This window comes from Pimephales promelas, chromosome 13 (genome assembly GCF_988280905.1).
Source record: "Pimephales promelas chromosome 13, fPimPro1.hap1.1, whole genome shotgun sequence".
Classification (NCBI taxonomy): Eukaryota; Metazoa; Chordata; class Actinopteri; order Cypriniformes; family Leuciscidae; genus Pimephales; species Pimephales promelas.
In genome coordinates, this window is record NC_142781.1 from 3,915,848 (window position 1) to 3,930,059 (window position 14,212).

The 14,212-nt window shown below is 45.8% G+C and overlaps 12 non-coding genes across 12 annotated transcripts; 8 read left to right on the forward strand and 4 right to left on the reverse strand.

Moving 5' to 3' along the window:
• The first annotated feature begins 546 nt into the window (after positions 1-546).
• LOC148974621 (U5 spliceosomal RNA) lies at positions 547-662 on the forward strand. Its single transcript, XR_016146234.1, has one exon. It is a non-coding gene; the product is annotated as a U5 spliceosomal RNA (small nuclear RNA).
• Positions 663-2,181: 1,519 nt separating this feature from the next.
• Positions 2,182-2,295, forward strand: LOC148974622 (U5 spliceosomal RNA). Its single transcript, XR_016146303.1, has one exon. It is a non-coding gene; the product is annotated as a U5 spliceosomal RNA (small nuclear RNA).
• A 1,092-nt stretch (positions 2,296-3,387) lies between these two features.
• Positions 3,388-3,503, forward strand: LOC148974623 (U5 spliceosomal RNA). Its single transcript, XR_016146203.1, has one exon. It is a non-coding gene; the product is annotated as a U5 spliceosomal RNA (small nuclear RNA).
• A 1,087-nt stretch (positions 3,504-4,590) lies between these two features.
• LOC148974624 (U5 spliceosomal RNA) lies at positions 4,591-4,706 on the forward strand. The gene has a single exon (XR_016146242.1). It is a non-coding gene; the product is annotated as a U5 spliceosomal RNA (small nuclear RNA).
• A 1,405-nt stretch (positions 4,707-6,111) lies between these two features.
• On the reverse strand, positions 6,112-6,183 carry trnad-guc (transfer RNA aspartic acid (anticodon GUC)). The gene has a single exon. It is a non-coding gene; the product is annotated as a tRNA-Asp (tRNA).
• Positions 6,184-6,705: 522 nt separating this feature from the next.
• Positions 6,706-6,777, reverse strand: trnad-guc (transfer RNA aspartic acid (anticodon GUC)). The gene has a single exon. It is a non-coding gene; the product is annotated as a tRNA-Asp (tRNA).
• A 522-nt stretch (positions 6,778-7,299) lies between these two features.
• trnad-guc (transfer RNA aspartic acid (anticodon GUC)) lies at positions 7,300-7,371 on the reverse strand. The gene has a single exon. It is a non-coding gene; the product is annotated as a tRNA-Asp (tRNA).
• A 386-nt stretch (positions 7,372-7,757) lies between these two features.
• LOC148974628 (U5 spliceosomal RNA) lies at positions 7,758-7,873 on the forward strand. Its single transcript, XR_016146259.1, has one exon. It is a non-coding gene; the product is annotated as a U5 spliceosomal RNA (small nuclear RNA).
• A 465-nt stretch (positions 7,874-8,338) lies between these two features.
• Positions 8,339-8,410, reverse strand: trnad-guc (transfer RNA aspartic acid (anticodon GUC)). Its single transcript has one exon. It is a non-coding gene; the product is annotated as a tRNA-Asp (tRNA).
• Positions 8,411-9,484: 1,074 nt separating this feature from the next.
• On the forward strand, positions 9,485-9,600 carry LOC148974630 (U5 spliceosomal RNA). The gene has a single exon (XR_016146235.1). It is a non-coding gene; the product is annotated as a U5 spliceosomal RNA (small nuclear RNA).
• A 1,519-nt stretch (positions 9,601-11,119) lies between these two features.
• LOC148974631 (U5 spliceosomal RNA) lies at positions 11,120-11,233 on the forward strand. The gene has a single exon (XR_016146304.1). It is a non-coding gene; the product is annotated as a U5 spliceosomal RNA (small nuclear RNA).
• A 1,092-nt stretch (positions 11,234-12,325) lies between these two features.
• LOC148974632 (U5 spliceosomal RNA) lies at positions 12,326-12,441 on the forward strand. Its single transcript, XR_016146123.1, has one exon. It is a non-coding gene; the product is annotated as a U5 spliceosomal RNA (small nuclear RNA).
• Positions 12,442-14,212: the final 1,771 nt, after the last annotated feature.

Below are 14,212 nucleotides of genomic sequence, written 5' to 3' on the forward strand. Positions count from 1 at the left end.
GTCTTGAACGGCAGGGTTGGCTGTATCAGCAGTTTCCACGGCAGAGCACGAGCTCATACAAGGTGTTTGTCCGTGGTAAAGAAGAAGCCTCCCCGTCGGGGAATCGAACCCCGGTCGTCCGCGTGACAAGCGGAGATACTGTCCACTATACTAACGAGGACCGGTCGTCAAAGCAGTGTCCCTGAGCGGTACGGCATTGTATGCCTCTCCCTCTCCTGTGGAGGAATCCACCTGCAATCCAAGGAGATGAAGGGTTTGTTCATTTAGCCTCCAGAAAGTTCCATTAAAATATCAAGCGAATTCTAGACACTGGTCTTCCACGTACTACTGGATTCAGGGACATCCTCTTAGACAGGGTTTGCCGGTCATCTGGTGATGGGGCAGATTCTTATTACTTTTGCTCCATCCTCTAATGGAAATGGCTATATTATTGTTTTTAACAAAAAAAGACAAAAAGCTGGGTGGGAGGAGCCTGCACCAGACATTACCCTTGCTGAGCATGGTGGCATGTGTGTGATAGCACATTGTCCCAACGTCTCATGGTTACAGCTCGAGTTTCTCTTCATTCACGCATAAATCTTTTGCCTTTTACTAAAGATTTCCGTGGAGGGGAACGTTTGCGAGTTATTGGTATTTTTGGATGCTCTGCTCACAGTAGAGCTAAATGCCTTTGTTCAAAAACAGAAGACTTTTTGTTTGGAGCTGGGTGGTGGTCAAACCATTGCCACTTTCCCAGTTCACAACTTCAAATCTTGGGTCAGCAGAATGATTGTAAGGTTTACCAATCACAAAAGGGTAGTGTTGGGAGAAACAAAGCTTTTCAAAGCTTTCAACTGATTGCTTTGCAAATTGATTAACTGTTTCAACGCATTCGGAAGGCCACACTGGTGACCCCTGCTGGTCAGATTGGAAATGCAACACTGGAAATGCCACACAAACTCAGGTCAAACATGCATAAACCAACCTTTTACAAACCAATGCAAATGCTATCTTGAAAGTAAAACCTTTCAAAAAGAATTAGCTAACCACCCTCAGGTGAGTCTTGAACGGCAGGGTTGGCTTTATCAGCAGTTTCCACAGCAGAGCACGAGCTCATACAAGGTGTTTGTCCGTGTTAAAGAAGAAGCCTCCCCGTCGGGGAATCGAACCCCGGTCTTCCGCGTGACAGGCGGAGATACTGTCCACTATATTAACGAGGACCGGTCGTCAAAGCAGTGTCCCTGAGCGGTACGGCATTGTATGCCTCTCCCTCTCCTGTGGAGGAATCCACCTGCAATCCAAGGAGATGAAGGGTTTGTTTATTTAGCCTCCAGTAAGTTCCATTAAAATATCAAGCGAATTCTAGACACTGGTCTTCCACGTACTACTGGATTCAGGGACATCCTCTTAGACAGGGTTTGCCGGTCATCTGGTGATGGGGCAGATTCTTATTACATTTGCTCCATCCTCTAATGTTTCAACGCATTCGGATGGCCACACTGGTGAACCCTGCTGGTCAGATTGGAAATGCAATAGTGGAAATGCCACACAAACTTAGGTCAAACATGCATAAACCAACCTTTTACAAACCAATGCAAATGCTATCTTGAAAGTAAAATCTTTCAAATAGAATTAGCTTACCACCCTCAGGTGAGTCTTGAATGGCAGGGTTGGCTTTATCAGCAGTTTCCACGGCAGAGCACAAGCTCATACAAGGTGTTTGTCCGTGGTAAAGAAGAAGCCTCCCCGTCGGGGAATCGAACCCCGGTCTTCTGCGTGACAGGCGGAGATACTGTCCACTATACTTATGAGGACCGGTCGTCAAAGCAGTGTCCCTGAGCGGTACGGCATTGTATGCCTCTCCCTCTCCTGTGGAGGAATCCACCTGCAATCCAAGGAGATGAAGGGTTTGTTCATTTAGCCTCCAGAAAGTTCCATTAAAATATCAAGCGAATTCTAGACACTGGTCTTCCACTTACTACTGGATTCAGGGACATCCTCTTAGACAGGGTTTGCCGGTCATCTGGTGATGGGGCAGATTCTTATTACATTTGCTCCATCCTCTAATGGAAATGGCTATATTATTGTTTTTAACAAAAAAAGACAAAAAGCTGGGTGGGAGGAGCCTGCACCAGACATTACCCTTGCTGAGTATGGTGGCATGTGTGTGATAGCACATTGTCCCAACATCTCATGGTTACAGCTCGAGTTTCTCTTCATTCACGCATAAATCTTTCGCCTTTTACTAAAGATGTCCGTGGAGGGGAACGTTTGCGATTTATTGGTATTTTTGGATGCTCTGCTCACAGTAGAGCTAAATGCCTTTGTTCAAAAACAGAAGACTTTTTGTTTGGAGCTGGGTTTTGGTCAAACCATTGCCACTTTCCCAGTTCACAACTTCAAATCTTGGGTCAGCAGAATGATTGTAAGGTTTACCAATCACAAAAGGGTAGTGTTGGGAGAAACAGAGCTTTTCAAAGCTTTCAACTGATTGCTTTGCAAATTAATTAACTGTTTCCTCTTAGACAGGGTTTGCCGGTCATCTGGTGATGGGGCAGATTCTTATTACATTTGCTCCATCCTCTAATGTTTCAACGCATTCGGATGGCCACACTGGTGAACCCTGCTGGTCAGATTGGAAACGCAACACTGGAAATGCCACACAAACTCAGGTCAAACATGCATAAACCAACCTTTTACAAACCAATGCAAATGCTATCTTGAAAGTAAAACCTTTCAAATAGAATTAGCTTACCACCCTCAGGTGAGTCTTGAACGGCAGGGTTGGCTTTATCAGCAGTTTCCACAGCAGAGCATGAGCTCATACAAGGTGTTTGTCCGTGGTAAAGAAGAAGCCTTCCCGTCGGGGAATCGAACCCCGGTCTTCCGCGTGACAGGCGGAGATACTGTCCACTATACTAACGAGGACCGGTCGTCACAGCAGTGTCCCTGAGCGGTACGGCATTGTATGCTCAGCCGTTGAGGAGTCAATTAAGACTGGACATGCTTTATGGGAGTTATTGTTATTTAAGCCTTTCATTTTGGCCAAGGGGGGCAGGAAGAGGAGCTCTCCCTCTCCTGTGGAGGAATCCACCTGCAATCCAAGGAGATGAAGGGTTTGTTCATTTAGCCTCCAGAAAGTTCCTAAAAACCTCATGAGAATTCTAGACACTGGTCTTCCACGTACTACTGGATTCAGGGACATCCTCTTAGACAGGGTTTGCCGGTCATCTGGTGATGGGGCAGATTCTTATTACATTTGCTCCATCCTCTAATGGAAATGGCTATATTATTGTTTTTAACAAAAAAAGACAAAAAGCTGGGTGGGAGGAGCCTGCACCAGACATTACCCTTGCTGAGCATGGTGGCATGTGTGTGATAGCACATTGTCCCAACATCTCATGGTTACAGCTCGAGTTTCTCTTCATTCACGCATAAATCTTTCGCCTTTTACTAAAGATTTCCGTGGAGGGGAACGTTTGCGAGTTATTGGTATTTTTGGATGCTCTGCTCACAGTAGAGCTAAATGCCTTTGTTCAAAAACAGAAGACTTTTTGTTTGGAGCTGGGTTTTGGTCAAACCATTGCCACTTTCCCAGTTCACAACTTCAAATCTTGGGTCAGCAGAATGATTGTAAGGTTTACCAATCACAAAAGGGTAGTGTTGGGAGAAACAGAGCTTTTCAAAGCTTTCAACTGATTGCTTTGCAAATTAATTAACTGTTTCCTCTTAGATAGGGTTTGCCGGTCATCTGGTGATGGGGCAGATTCTTATTACATTTGCTCCATCCTCTTTCAACGCATTCGGATGGCCACACTGGTGAACCCTGCTGGTCAGATTGGAAACGCAACACTGGAAATGCCACACAAACTCAGGTCAAACATGCATAAACCAACCTTTTACAAACCAATGCAAATGCTATCTTGAAAGTAAAACCTTTCAAATAGAATTAGCTTACCACCCTCAGGTGAGTCTTGAACGGCAGGGTTGGCTTTATCAGCAGTTTCCACAGCAGAGCATGAGCTCATACAAGGTGTTTGTCCGTGGTAAAGAAGAAGCCTCCACGTCGGGGAATCGAACCCCGGTCTTCCGCGTGACAGGCGGAGATACTGTCCACTATACTAACGAGGACCGGGCGTCACAGCAGTGTCCCTGAGCGGTACGGCATTGTATGCTCAGCCGTTGAGGAGTCAATTAAGACTGGACATGCTTTATGGGAGTTATTGTTATTTAAGCCTTTCATTTTGGCCAAGGGGGGCAGAAAGAGGAGCTCTCCCTCTCCTGTGGAGGAATCCACCTGCAATCCAAGGAGATGAAGGGTTTGTTCATTTAGCCTCCAGAAAGTTCCTAAAAACCTCATGAGAATTCTAGACACTGGTCTTCCACGTACTACTGGATTCAGGGACATCCTCTTAGACAGGGTTTGCCGGTCATCTGGTGATGGGGCAGATTCTTATTACATTTGCTCCATCCTCTAATGGAAATGGCTATATTATTGTTTTTAACAAAAAAAGACAAAAAGCTGGGTGGGAGGAGCCTGCACCAGACATTACCCTTGCTGAGCATGGTGGCATGTGTGTGATAGCACATTGTCCCAACGTCTCATGGTTACAGCTCGAGTTTCTCTTCATTCACGCATAAATCTTTCGCCTTTTACTAAAGATTTCCGTGGAGGGGAACGTTTGCGAGTTATTGGTATTTTCGGATGCTCTGCTCACAGCAGAGCTAAATGCCTTTGTTCAAAAACAGAAGACTTTTTGTTTGGAGCTGGGTGGTGGTCAAACCATTGCCACTTTCCCAGTTCACAACTTCAAATCTTGGGTCAGCAGCATGATTGTAAGGTTTACCAGTCACAAAAGGGTAGTGTTGGGAGAAACAAAGCTTTTCAAAGCTTTCAACTGATTGCTTTGCAAATTGATTAACTGTTTCAACGCATTCGGAAGGCCACACTGGTGACCCCTGCTGGTCAGATTGGAAATGCAACACTGGAAATGCCACACAAACTTAGGTCAAACATGCATAAACCAACCTTTTACAAACCAATGCAAATGCTATCTTGAAAGTAAAACCTTTCAAATAGAATTAGCTTACCACCCTCAGGTGAGTCTTGAACGGCAGGGTTGGCTTTATCAGCAGTTTCCACGGCAGAGCATGAGCTCATACAAGGTGTTTGTCCGTGGTAAAGAAGAAGCATTCCTGTGGAGGAATCCACCTGCAATCCAAGGAGATGAAGGGTTTGTTCATTTAGCCTCCAGAAAGTTCTTAAAAATCTCATGCGAATTCCAGACACTGGTCTTCCACGTACTACTGGATTCAGGGACATCCTCTTAGACAGGGTTTGCAGGTCATCTGGTGATGGGGCAGATTCTTATTACATTTGCTCCATCCTCTAATGTTTCAACGCATTCGGATGGCCACACTGGTGAACCCTGCTGGTCAGATTGGAAATGCAACAGTGGAAATGCCACACAAACTTAGGTCAAACATGCATAAACCAACCTTTTACAAACCAATGCAAATGCTATCTTGAAAGTAAAACCTTTCAAATAGAATTAGCTTACCACCCTCAGGTGAGTCTTGAACGGCAGGGTTGGCTTTATCAGCAGTTTCCATGGCAGAGCATGAGCTCATACAAGGTGTTTGTCCGTAGTAAAGAAGAAGCCTTCCTGTGGAGGAATCTACCTGCAATCCAAGGAGATGAAGGGTTTGTTCATTTAGCCTCCAGAAAGTTCCTAAAAATCTCATGCGAATTCCAGACACTGGTCTTCCACGTACTACTGGATTCAGGGACATCCTCTTAGACAGGGTGTGCCGGTCATCTGGTGATGGGGCAGATTCTTATTACATTTGCTCCATCCTCTAATGTTTCAACGCATTCGGATGGCCACATTGGTGAACCCTGCTGGTCAGATTGGAAATGCAACAGTGGAAATGCCACACAAACTTAGGTCAAACATGCATAAACCAACCTTTTACAAACCAATGCAAATGCTATCTTGAAAGTAAAACCTTTCAAATAGAATTAGCTTACTACCCTCAGGTAAGACTTGAACGGCAGGGTTGGCTTTATCAGCAGTTTCCACGGCAGAGCACGAGCTCATACAAGGTGTTTGTCCGTGGTAAAGAAGAAGCCTCCCCGTCGGGGAATCGAACCCCGGTCTTCCGCGTGACAGGCGGAGATACTGTCCACTATACTAACGAGGACCGGTCGTCAAAGCAGTGTCCCTGAGCGGTACGGCTTTGTGTGCCTCTCCCTCTCCTGTGGAGGAATCCACCTGCAATCCAAGGAGATGAAGGGTTTGTTCATTTAGCCTCCAGAAAGTTCCATTAAAATATCAAGCGAATTCTAGACACTGGTCTTCCACGTACTACTGGATTCAGGGACATCCTCTTAGACAGGGTTTGCCGGTCATCTGGTGATGGGGCAGATTCTTATTACATTTGCTCCATCCTCTAATGTTTCAACGCATTCGGATGGCCACACTGGTGAACCCTGCTGGTCAGATTGGAAATGCAATAGTGGAAATGCCACACAAACTTAGGTCAAACATGCATAAACCAACCTATTACAAACCAATGCAAATGCTATCTTGAAAGTAAAACCTTTCAAATAGAATTAGCTTACCACCCTCAGGTGAGTCTTGAACGGCAGGGTTGGCTTTATCAGCAGTTTCCACGGCAGAGCACGAGCTCATACAAGGTGTTTGTCCGTGGTAAAGAAGAAGCCTCCCCGTCGGGGAATCGAACCCCGGTCTTCCGCGTGACAGGCGGAGATACTGTCCACTATACTAACGAGGACCGGTCGTCAAAACAGTGTCCCTGAGCGGTACGGCTTTGTGTGCCTCTCCCTCTCCTGTGGAGGAATCCACCTGCAATCCAAGGAGATGAAGGGTTTGTTCATTTAGCCTCCAGAAAGTTCCATTAAAATATCAAGCGAATTCTAGACACTGGTCTTCCACGTACTACTGGATTCAGGGACATCCTCTTAGACAGGGTTTGCCGGTCATCTGGTGATGGGGCAGATTCTTATTACATTTGCTCCATCCTCTAATGTTTCAACGCATTCGGATGGCCACACTGGTGAACCCTGCTGGTCAGATTGGAAATGCAATAGTGGAAATGCCATACAAACTTAGGTCAAACATGCATAAACCAACCTATTACAAACCAATGCAAATGCTATCTTGAAAGTAAAACCTTTCAAATAGAATTAGCTTACCACCCTCAGGTGAGTCTTGAACGGCAGGGTTGGCTTCATCAGCAGTTTCCACGGCAGAGCACGAGCTCATACAAGGTGTTTGTCCGTGGTAAAGAAGAAGCCTCCCCGTCGGGGAATCGAACCCCGGTCTTCCGCGTGACAGGCGGAGATACTGTCCACTATACTAACGAGGACCGGTTGTCAAAGCAGTGTCCCTGTTTGGTACGGCATTGTATGCCTCTCCCTCTCCTGTGGAGGAATCCACCTGCAATCCAAGGAGATGAAGGGTTTGTTCATTTAGCCTCCAGAAAGTTCCATTAAAATATCAAGCGAATTCTAGACACTGGTCTTCCACGTACTACTGGATTCAGGGACATCCTTTTAGACAGGGTTTGCCGGTCATCTGGTGATGGGGCAGATTCTTATTACATTTGCTCCATCCTCTAATGGAAATGGCTATATTATTGTTTTTAACAAAAAAAGACAAAAAGCTGGCTGGGAGGAGCCTGCACCAGACATTACCCTTGCTGAGTATGGTGGCATGTGTGTGATAGCACATTGTCCCAACGACTCATGGTTACAGCTCGAGTTTCTCTTCATTCATGCATAAATCTTTCGCCTTTTACTAAAGATTTCCGTGGAGGGGAACGTTTGCGAGTTATTGGTATTTTTGGATGCTCTGCTCACAGTAGAGCTAAATGCCTTTGTTCAAAAACAGAAGACTTTTTGTTTGGAGCTGGGTTTTGGTCAAACCATTGCCACTTTCCCAGTTCACAACTTCAAATCTTGGGTCAGCAGAATGATTGTAACGTTTACCAAACACAAAAGGGTAGTGTTGGGAGAAACAAAGCTTTTCAAAGCTTTCAACTGATTGCTTTGCAAATTGATTAACTGTTTCAACGCATTCGGAAGGCCACACTGGTGACCCCTGCTGGTCAGATTGGAAATGCAACACTGGAAATGCCACACAAACTCAGGTCAAACATGCATAAACCAACCTTTTACAAACCAATGCAAATGCTATCTTGAAAGTAAAACCTTTCAAATAGAATTAGCTTACCACCCTCAGGTGAGACTTGAACGGCAGGGTTGGCTTTATCAGCAGTTTCCACGGCAGAGCATGAGCTCATACAAGGTGTTTGTCCGTGGTAAAGAAGAAGCCTCCCCGTCGGGGAATCGAACCCCGGTCTTCCGCGTGACAGGCGGAGATACTGTCCACTATACTAACGAGGACCGGTCGTCACAGCAGTGTCCCTGAGCGGTACGGCATTGTATGCTCAGCCGTTGAGAAGTCAATTAATACTGGACATGCTTTATGGGAGTTATTGTTATCTAAGCCTTTCATTTTGGCCAAGAGGGGCAGGAAGAGGAGCTCTCCCTCTCCTGTGGAGGAATCCACCTGCAATCCAAGGATATGAAGGGTTTGTTCATTTAGCCTCCAGAAAGTTCCTAAAAATCTCATGCGAATTCCAGACACTGGTCTTCCACGTACTACTGGATTCAGGGACATCCTCTTAGACAGGGTGTGCCGGTCATCTGGTGATCGGGCAGATTCTTATTACATTTGCTCCATCCTCTAATGTTTCAACGCATTCGGATGGCCACACTGGTGACCCCTGCTGGTCAGATTGGAAATGCAATAGTGGAAATGCCACACAAACTTAGGTCAAACATGCATAAACCAAACTTTTACAAACCAATGCAAATGCTATCTTGAAAGTAAAACCTTTCAAATAGCATTAGCTTACCACCCTCAGGTGAGTCTTGAACGGCAGGGTTGGCTGTATCAGCAGTTTCCACGGCAGAGCACGAGCTCATACAAGGTGTTTGTCCGTGGTAAAGAAGAAGCCTCCCCGTCGGGGAATCGAACCCCGGTCGTCCGCGTGACAAGCGGAGATACTGTCCACTATACTAACGAGGACCGGTCGTCAAAGCAGTGTCCCTGAGCGGTACGGCATTGTATGCCTCTCCCTCTCCTGTGGAGGAATCCACCTGCAATCCAAGGAGATGAAGGGTTTGTTCATTTAGCCTCCAGAAAGTTCCATTAAAATATCAAGCGAATTCTAGACACTGGTCTTCCACGTACTACTGGATTCAGGGACATCCTCTTAGACAGGGTTTGCCGGTCATCTGGTGATGGGGCAGATTCTTATTACATTTGCTCCATCCTCTAATGGAAATGGCTATATTATTGTTTTTAACAAAAAAAGACAAAAAGCTGGGTGGGAGGAGCCTGCACCAGACATTACCCTTGCTGAGCATGGTGGCATGTGTGTGATAGCACATTGTCCCAACGTCTCATGGTTACAGCTCGAGTTTCTCTTCATTCACGCATAAATCTTTTGCCTTTTACTAAAGATTTCCGTGGAGGGGAACGTTTGCGAGTTATTGGTATTTTTGGATGCTCTGCTCACAGTAGAGCTAAATGCCTTTGTTCAAAAACAGAAGACTTTTTGTTTGGAGCTGGGTGGTGGTCAAACCATTGCCACTTTCCCAGTTCACAACTTCAAATCTTGGGTCAGCAGAATGATTGTAAGGTTTACCAATCACAAAAGGGTAGTGTTGGGAGAAACAAAGCTTTTCAAAGCTTTCAACTGATTGCTTTGCAAATTGATTAACTGTTTCAACGCATTCGGAAGGCCACACTGGTGACCCCTGCTGGTCAGATTGGAAATGCAACACTGGAAATGCCACACAAACTCAGGTCAAACATGCATAAACCAACCTTTTACAAACCAATGCAAATGCTATCTTGAAAGTAAAACCTTTCAAAAAGAATTAGCTAACCACCCTCAGGTGAGTCTTGAACGGCAGGGTTGGCTTTATCAGCAGTTTCCACAGCAGAGCACGAGCTCATACAAGGTGTTTGTCCGTGTTAAAGAAGAAGCCTCCCCGTCGGGGAATCGAACCCCGGTCTTCCGCGTGACAGGCGGAGATACTGTCCACTATATTAACGAGGACCGGTCGTCAAAGCAGTGTCCCTGAGCGGTACGGCATTGTATGCCTCTCCCTCTCCTGTGGAGGAATCCACCTGCAATCCAAGGAGATGAAGGGTTTGTTTATTTAGCCTCCAGTAAGTTCCATTAAAATATCAAGCGAATTCTAGACACTGGTCTTCCACGTACTACTGGATTCAGGGACATCCTCTTAGACAGGGTTTGCCGGTCATCTGGTGATGGGGCAGATTCTTATTACATTTGCTCCATCCTCTAATGTTTCAACGCATTCGGATGGCCACACTGGTGAACCCTGCTGGTCAGATTGGAAATGCAATAGTGGAAATGCCACACAAACTTAGGTCAAACATGCATAAACCAACCTTTTACAAACCAATGCAAATGCTATCTTGAAAGTAAAATCTTTCAAATAGAATTAGCTTACCACCCTCAGGTGAGTCTTGAATGGCAGGGTTGGCTTTATCAGCAGTTTCCACGGCAGAGCACAAGCTCATACAAGGTGTTTGTCCGTGGTAAAGAAGAAGCCTCCCCGTCGGGGAATCGAACCCCGGTCTTCTGCGTGACAGGCGGAGATACTGTCCACTATACTTATGAGGACCGGTCGTCAAAGCAGTGTCCCTGAGCGGTACGGCATTGTATGCCTCTCCCTCTCCTGTGGAGGAATCCACCTGCAATCCAAGGAGATGAAGGGTTTGTTCATTTAGCCTCCAGAAAGTTCCATTAAAATATCAAGCGAATTCTAGACACTGGTCTTCCACTTACTACTGGATTCAGGGACATCCTCTTAGACAGGGTTTGCCGGTCATCTGGTGATGGGGCAGATTCTTATTACATTTGCTCCATCCTCTAATGGAAATGGCTATATTATTGTTTTTAACAAAAAAAGACAAAAAGCTGGGTGGGAGGAGCCTGCACCAGACATTACCCTTGCTGAGTATGGTGGCATGTGTGTGATAGCACATTGTCCCAACATCTCATGGTTACAGCTCGAGTTTCTCTTCATTCACGCATAAATCTTTCGCCTTTTACTAAAGATGTCCGTGGAGGGGAACGTTTGCGATTTATTGGTATTTTTGGATGCTCTGCTCACAGTAGAGCTAAATGCCTTTGTTCAAAAACAGAAGACTTTTTGTTTGGAGCTGGGTTTTGGTCAAACCATTGCCACTTTCCCAGTTCACAACTTCAAATCTTGGGTCAGCAGAATGATTGTAAGGTTTACCAATCACAAAAGGGTAGTGTTGGGAGAAACAGAGCTTTTCAAAGCTTTCAACTGATTGCTTTGCAAATTAATTAACTGTTTCCTCTTAGACAGGGTTTGCCGGTCATCTGGTGATGGGGCAGATTCTTATTACATTTGCTCCATCCTCTAATGTTTCAACGCATTCGGATGGCCACACTGGTGAACCCTGCTGGTCAGATTGGAAACGCAACACTGGAAATGCCACACAAACTCAGGTCAAACATGCATAAACCAACCTTTTACAAACCAATGCAAATGCTATCTTGAAAGTAAAACCTTTCAAATAGAATTAGCTTACCACCCTCAGGTGAGTCTTGAACGGCAGGGTTGGCTTTATCAGCAGTTTCCACAGCAGAGCATGAGCTCATACAAGGTGTTTGTCCGTGGTAAAGAAGAAGCCTTCCCGTCGGGGAATCGAACCCCGGTCTTCCGCGTGACAGGCGGAGATACTGTCCACTATACTAACGAGGACCGGTCGTCACAGCAGTGTCCCTGAGCGGTACGGCATTGTATGCTCAGCCGTTGAGGAGTCAATTAAGACTGGACATGCTTTATGGGAGTTATTGTTATTTAAGCCTTTCATTTTGGCCAAGGGGGGCAGGAAGAGGAGCTCTCCCTCTCCTGTGGAGGAATCCACCTGCAATCCAAGGAGATGAAGGGTTTGTTCATTTAGCCTCCAGAAAGTTCCTAAAAACCTCATGAGAATTCTAGACACTGGTCTTCCACGTACTACTGGATTCAGGGACATCCTCTTAGACAGGGTTTGCCGGTCATCTGGTGATGGGGCAGATTCTTATTACATTTGCTCCATCCTCTAATGGAAATGGCTATATTATTGTTTTTAACAAAAAAAGACAAAAAGCTGGGTGGGAGGAGCCTGCACCAGACATTACCCTTGCTGAGCATGGTGGCATGTGTGTGATAGCACATTGTCCCAACGTCTCATGGTTACAGCTCGAGTTTCTCTTCATTCACGCATAAATCTTTCGCCTTTTACTAAAGATTTCCGTGGAGGGGAACGTTTGCGAGTTATTGGTATTTTTGGATGCTCTGCTCACAGCAGAGCTAAATGCCTTTGTTCAAAAACAGAAGACTTTTTGTTTGGAGCTGGGTGGTGGTCAAACCATTGCCACTTTCCCAGTTCACAACTTCAAATCTTGGGTCAGCAGCATGATTGTAAGGTTTACCAGTCACAAAAGGGTAGTGTTGGGAGAAACAAAGCTTTTCAAAGATTTCAACTGATTGCTTTGCAAATTGATTAACTGTTTCAACGCATTCGGAAGGCCACACTGGTGACCCCTGCTGGTCAGATTGGAAATGCAACACTGGAAATGCCACACAAACTTAGGTCAAACATGCATAAACCAACCTTTTACAAACCAATGCAAATGCTATCTTGAAAGTAAAACCTTTCAAATAGAATTAGCTTACCACCCTCAGGTGAGTCTTGAACGGCAGGGTTGGCTTTATCAGCAGTTTCCACGGCAGAGCATGAGCTCATACAAGGTGTTTGTCCGTGGTAAAGAAGAAGCATTCCTGTGGAGGAATCCACCTGCAATCCAAGGAGATGAAGGGTTTGTTCATTTAGCCTCCAGAAAGTTCTTAAAAATCTCATGCGAATTCCAGACACTGGTCTTCCACGTACTACTGGATTCAGGGACATCCTCTTAGACAGGGTGTGCCGGTCATCTGGTGATGGGGCAGATTCTTATTACATTTGCTCCATCCTCTAATGTTTCAACGCATTCGGATGGCCACATTGGTGAACCCTGCTGGTCAGATTGGAAATGCAACAGTGGAAATGCCACACAAACTTAGGTCAAACATGCATAAACCAACCTTTTACAAACCAATGCAAATGCTATCTTGAAAGTAAAACCTTTCAAATAGAATTAGCTTACTACCCTCAGGTGAGACTTGAACGGCAGGGTTGGCTTTATCAGCAGTTTCCACGGCAGAGCATGAGCTCATACAAGGTGTTTGTCCGTGGTAAAGAAGAAGCCTCCCCGTCTGGGAATCGAACCCCGGCCTTCCGCGTGACAGGCGGAGATACTGTCCACTATACTAACGAGGACCGGTCGTCACAGCAGTGTCCCTGAGCGGTACGGCATTGTATGCTCAGCCGTTGAGAAGTCAATTAATACTGGACATGCTTTATGGGAGTTATTGTTATTTAAGCCTTTCATTTTGGCCAAGGGGGCAGGAAGAGGAGCTCTCCCTCTCCTGTGGAGGAATCCACCTGCAATCCAAGGAGATGAAGGGTTTGTTCATTTAGCCTCCAGAAAGTTCCTAAAAACCTCATGCGAATTCTAGACACTGGTCTTCCACGTACTACTGGATTCAGGGACATCCTCTTAGACAGGGTTTGCCGGTCATCTGGTGATGGGGCAGATTCTTATTACATTTGCTCCATCCTCTAATGTTTCAACGCATTCGCATGGCCACACTGGTGAACCCTGCTGGTCAGATTGGAAATGCAATAGTGGAAATGCCACACAAACTTAGGTCAAACATGCATAAACCAACCTTTTACAAACCAATGCAAATGCTATCTTGAAAGTAAAACCTTTCAAATAGAATTAGCTTACCACCCTCAGGTGAGTCTTGAACGGCAGGGCTGGCTTTATCAGCAGTTTCCACGGCAGAGCACGAGCTCATACAAGGTGTTTGTCCGTGGTAAAGAAGAAGCCTCCCAGTCGGTGAATCGAACCCCGGTCTTCCGCGTGACAGGTGGAGATACTGTCCACTATACTAACGAGGACCGGTCGTCACAGCAGTGTCCCTGAGCGGTACGGCATTGTATGCCTCTCCCTCTCCTGTGGAGGAATCCACCTGCAA